The sequence below is a fragment of the Pteropus vampyrus genome, unplaced genomic scaffold (assembly GCF_000151845.1).
Source record: "Pteropus vampyrus isolate Shadow unplaced genomic scaffold, Pvam_2.0 Scaffold205, whole genome shotgun sequence".
Taxonomy (NCBI): Eukaryota; Metazoa; Chordata; class Mammalia; order Chiroptera; family Pteropodidae; genus Pteropus; species Pteropus vampyrus.
In genome coordinates, this window is record NW_011888986.1 from 1,117,996 (window position 1) to 1,123,815 (window position 5,820).

General features: G+C 52.5%; 1 non-coding gene across 1 annotated transcript; it reads left to right on the plus strand.

The window, feature by feature from the left end:
• Positions 1-4,507: 4,507 nt before the first annotated feature.
• On the plus strand, positions 4,508-4,626 carry LOC111746923. Its single transcript, XR_002783328.1, has one exon. It is a non-coding gene; the product is annotated as a 5S ribosomal RNA (ribosomal RNA).
• The last annotated feature ends 1,194 nt before the right edge of the window (positions 4,627-5,820 follow it).

Genomic DNA, 5,820 nt, shown 5'->3' on the forward strand with positions numbered 1-5,820 from the left:
TGCACAGGAACACATTCTGGGATAACAGGGTGTTCTACCAAGTGTAAGCTAGACCAACGAACCAAGAAACTGCCCCTTCGACCTGCTGGTGATGTTAACATGTGTAGCAGGAACATCAGGCTGAAAACTCCAGATGCACATTTACAGCAAACAAGGTCCATCAGAACTGGCTCTGAAATCCAGCTAGCATGATCTCTGGTCTAGTGCTGAAGCTCGTGGCCAGGCTTATGGGCTCATCACCTGTTCCAATTGATGGAATCATGAACATAAGGAAGTGAAATCCTGCCTGCACTTCTTCTGGTCCTGGTTTCTCAGCCTTTAAAGACAGGAATGCAGCCTTCCCACCGAGGAGAGAGGAGGCTAAGAAAGGGAGGCATCAGGTGACTCGAGAGGTGACCTGGCTGGCAGAAAGTTCTGCAACCTTGTGGCCTCCTCAGGCTGTAAGACTCCCATGGGCCCACATTACAAATACAACTTTGGGGTTCACCTGAGCTCACCTGTGGAGGGCAGAGCCACTATACCCAGAGGGGGTGCTGTCCTGCACCAACTCCCTCTGGCTCCTTCCTGAGTGAGAGTGGCCAGACAGGTTCTCCCAGTGGCAGCTGAGTGCAGCAATGTGCAGGCAGAACATTTCGTCCCTCCAGTATCCTGGCAGGCTGCCTGCACCATCCGGCTCAGTGTGCCATCAGAAGTTGACAAAGGTGTGTGTGGGTGTTGTATCCTTCACACGTCCCCATGCGTGACCTGGAGTATCCGGAGGAGGAGAACAGTCAGCCTCTGCAGAGGTTAAACCAGGCTGAGTTCTCAGAGCAGGGGGAGGAGAGGCTGAGAGAGAAAGGCCAGAGGCTTTCTACTTTGCGCCTGTTTTCAGAGGGCAGTGTCTGGGAGCCATGACCTGCCCCACCTGAGAAAGGGCTATGCAGATTAGACAGAACACCACCCCCACCACCACCACCACAGCCTCCAATAATTAGATTGCAAAGAGCCGAACTCCTGGCCTTGTTCTTTTCCTTAGTTGTCTGTACCAGCGGTTCCAAATCTGGGAAGGGGATTTTAATGCAGATGACCTGGCCTTGGCCCGAGCAGAATTTCTGCAGGGGATCCCAGGAACCTGTGTTGATCAGAGGTTCCCAGGAATTCTGAAGCTGCTGGTCTGTGGAGCCCAGAATTTCAGCCTACCCACTCCACAGCATTGCATAACAAAGCCTGAAGAGTCTTTTTAAATTCTCATCAGCCAGGTGAATTTCATCCTTTGCCATTTACCATTAAAATGTAACCAAGTCCTGGAGCAAAATGCAATGATGTAGACTTGCCATCTCTTCCTGACTCTGTTCCATCACTGTTTATTGTGTTTACTGTGTCCTCCCAGGCTGGCCCTCGATGCTCCCCTCCCAGGCACTGTCTGTGTCACCAGTGTCTGCCAAGCTACTCACCCTTGGGAACTTGACCCAACTCAGGTCCTTCCTGGAGTCAGCTGTGCATCACTCCCCACCTGGAGAGCAGGCTTCTAAGGAAAGGGCCCTGGTCTTGGTCTTCAAATACAGCACAGGGCTCAGGGGTGCTACAGCACCTTGTTCTTGCTCATTGCTTCCTCTCAGGCCCCACCCTCTAATGAAGCCCTCTGGGGAAGCCTGTGACTCCTCTCAAGGGATTGCTCCTATAAACCACTTTCAGCACTCTTCCCTCTTCAATAAGGAGAAAAGGAACTAACAGTGTTTGAAATTCTCTGTGTTTAGGGCTTGTGTATATGTCCTCCCACATACAAATGTCTCAGGACATCCTATGAAGGAGATAATATGCTCATCCCAGTAAGAAGCCAGTTTGCCCAAGTTCATGCAGAGCAAGGATTCAGGTTCCAGCCTGCCTAATGAGACGTTGGTCCTTAACCAGATAGCACTGGACTTGGGCACGGGGACTCTCTTGTTTTGGAAATTAATGTCTCTACAGGGCCATGAGCCAAGGGACAGGAGAACAGAGCCAGGCCTATCCACCCCACTTGCGGAGCCTAGGGTAGGGCAAGGCCAGGCTGGCCACCCACCCAGGAGGGGCATAGCACACATGAAAGCCACCCCTCACCAGCCTGGGGGACTTTGTAGAAGCCTGCTCACACTACTTGCCCTTCAGCCCTACTCTGGTAACCAGCAGGTCAGAACCTTCTGTGGGGCAGTGATGGGGACCCCTGGGACTTCCCAGAGATGCCTAGATAGCCCATGGAAGCCCTAGGAGGGTGAGTGACAACAACTGCTGGGTGGCCAGGCCAGCAGAGAATGTGGCTTCAAAGCCCCAGTGTTCCGGGGATTCTTGGACCCATTGTCTTAGTATACTGGGAGGTGGGGAGGACATCCAGGTTTTTTGTCCTGGAGTCCCAGCCAATCTCAGGCCTTTTCAAAAGTCTCCCTTTGCCTCAAGAATCCCGTACAAGTTCTTTTTTTCTTCCCAACCTCCTGGGTTGCAGACATGTGGCAGTTCTGTGGGTGACATCAGTACTTTAACAGATGTAGAGCCCCGAGCCATGACCTCCCACCAGGAGCTGCAAACGCCACCCACAGATCTAAAGGTGTTCATTTGCTGAGGGGACAGTGCCCACAGGGTCCTGGTGTCACAACCCTGGGTAGCTGCAGATGCCGCCTGGCTGGAAGGAGCTGAGTGGCATAGGAGCAGGCAATGCCACCCTGGCCACATCCCTCCAACTCATCACACAAGAGCGAGTCCCCGAGTACCCCTACCTTACCCATGGAATATGTTTCTCAACTGCCCACAGAGCAGCCACGCTACCCCCGCCTGCTAGGCCTCCCGCACCTCCCTTGCAGCCAGGCCGCCAGTCAGAGCAAGCCCTGAGGAGGGTGAGACAGGCACAGCCCACTGTTCTCCCACCTGTACAATGGGTTACACCCCACACCCAGGGCCTGCCTAGCAGAGTGCATGATGACTTCCTCCATGCACCCCCAGCAGATGGGGAAACTGAGGCTGGCAACAGTGAGTGATGTGCCCAGATTCTCCTTCAAGGCTGGGTTACATGCCACAAGTGCTCAACCTTTGTGGGGCAGCTTGCAGGGGGCCTACAGTCCAACATCACCTGACTGCCTCCAGGCAGCCCTCAGCAAAGGGGACAGATGACCATGCTGAGTTGTGCAATGTGTGTTTGCTCCTGGCCTCCCTCTGTCTGCTGTCTCCTGCTGGACCCCTTCCAAGGCCAGGCCGACAACAGCATGTGACCATTTGTCCATAAACACAGTGAGGAGTCCACAGGAGGCACGGATGGCAAAGGAGCTGAATTTCACAACTGCCTCCTCTCCGTTTCCAATTAATGAGGAGGTGGCCACCCACAGGAGGGCAGGGGTTGAGGAGATTCTGTTTTCCCTCTGTTATTGATGCTGTTCCTGAGCTCTTGTCCTAGGAAGAAGCCACTCAGCAGGCAGGCACAGTCCCTCCTCTGAGATCTCGGTCTTTCTCGGCTGCACTCCAGGCCCTGGCCCAGCCCCACCCTGGGCAGAAGTCCAGAGGTGCTCAAGGGTTGTCCCTAGCCCAGCAGAGATGACCCCTGGCCGAGCACAGGAGACAGGTACTCATGAACAGGCTGCTGAGATGTGCAACAGAATGTGAGCACTGTGGCTGGACGGTCAACATCAGGCTTAGCACAGGGACTAATGAACAAGGGTCGTGACAGGGAGAGGCCCATCAGGGTCTGCAGGTCATTACATGGTGTTCTGCCAGTGAGAGCAGGGACAGACAAAGCCTGCTTGCTAGCCCAGCCAAGGCAAGGAGAGGAAGAGGGCCTGGGAGCAGCCAACTCTCCCGCTGCAGAACGTAAGAGAGTCACCAAAAAGAAAGACCGAGACTGGCTCAGCTCCACACCGCACACGCCTCCCAGTGCAGTGGCCTGTGCTGTGCATTGATACACCACCCAGGCCAGGTTCCGTCCCACACACATCCTCTTGGGGACACGTCCCATTCGGTTCCAATCTCCTACCTCTGGCATGGGTGTGCAAAGCTCCCTGGGCACCGGGGTTAGAGCATTTGGTAGCCTCAGCACAGTGGCAGCTGCAAGCAGAAGACATTACACACAAGGTCTTTTCTCTGCAGCCAGAGGCTGGGACAAGGCACCTTCGAGAGGGCTCGTCTCCGAGAAAACAGCCTTCTCCTGCCTCTGTGGTGCACAGGAAGGGCACTGGATTCTTGCCAAAGAAGGTAAGTATACCTCTTAGAAATTTCTTTTAGAACACACTCAGATTAACTACGTACTTCGAACCTAAATATCATCACTAAGCACTGCAGAGACGTTTAAAAAAATAATACAAAGAGGCTGCCTCCCACTCAGCCACAATCTTCTCAGGCTGTAGTTCTGATGTTTAAGCATTCTTGCCTTTGCTTTCCTGTACAGGATGAAAATGGTCTCTATCGAAAAAGAAATTGTCTTTGTAAAGAGGACGAGGCTTTGCAGATACACAACACAATCTAATTAATATCCCATTTGGGGGATAATTTCATTAAAGAATAACCAATGTGAGTCTACAACCATGCCACCCTGAACACGCCCGATCCCATCTGATCTTGGAAGCTAAGCAGGATTGGGCCTGGTTAGTACTTGGATGGGAGACCACCTAGGAAGACCAAGTGCTGTAGGCATAAAAATTTTTTTAAAAAAATAATAATAATAAGGGGTTGTAAGCTGACAAGTTCCTTGCAATTTGTGAGGTCAACCAAGGGTTACCTCACTTAAAAAAAAAAGAATAACTAATGTGATTTCCCTAAAGCCCATTGAAAAACATAAATGAATTAAGGGGGCCTCACCAGAGTCTTTTTAGAAGTAGAATGTAAATGCATTAAAATTTTCTCAGTGTCACGCTCGTCCTTGAGATGTCTCTCCTTGTTCTTCTAACCCTGCCCTCACAGACTCCACTCTCTCTTCTGGAGGTCACCCAGCTGAGGTGACACAAAGTGACCTTCGTTCATCTCCTAACACCAGTTGCAGCATGGAGGGTTAAGGAGGGTGGGAAGGAGAAGGGCTGTACCTCATCCCCCACCGTGCCCTGTGAGAGGCCCAGAGGGTTTGAAAGAGGAGCAACTGATGGCAGAAAGGAGTGAGGGAATGATTCCAACAGGACTCAGAACTCGGCAGGGGCCTGCTGTGGACTCTTCAGAAGGGAGAACATGGCAACCCCATAGAGGGGCTCCTGTTTTCCGGAGGTGGCTGCCCACTTGTGGGTGGCAGGCCAAAGTTGAGGGAAGCCTGTGTAAGCACACAACCCCCATGCCCAGCCTATGTGAAGCCCTGACTTAGACCCAGGTGGGCCCAAGGCGTGGGCCAGGGCCAGAGCAACCATGTTACACAAGGCCAAGCCTTCTCCTCCAAGTTTTCACGCAGCTGGACTCAGTTCCACACCAAACAGCCTAGGGATATGGTACTAAGAGGAATGGAGACTTCTAGGGTAAATGGCAGGTCTTTGTCAGATACTCGGAGAAGTAGAAGTAGAAGCAGAGACAGACATGCCAAGACAAGAACAAAAGACAAATGCCATGGCCTGAAGGGAGGAGACTCACGTGGACACGGCCAGCATCACTCTGGCTCTTTGGTCAAGTGGCCTGGGCATAGAGCACTCCCTAGAGAAGGTGACCCTTCAGGTAGACCAGTGCCTGGACCAGCACTGAGGCACAGTGTCAATGCCTCCATTTCATTCCCTTCCAAGGAGGAAGGCTCTGATTGTGCTAGAAAAGATGACTCTGTGAAGAAGACTTCCTGCTCTTTCACTCATCTTAATCAGATCCATTGACCAGTGGCTCTGCTCCTTGCCTGTGCCTCCAGACATCACTGACTAGTCA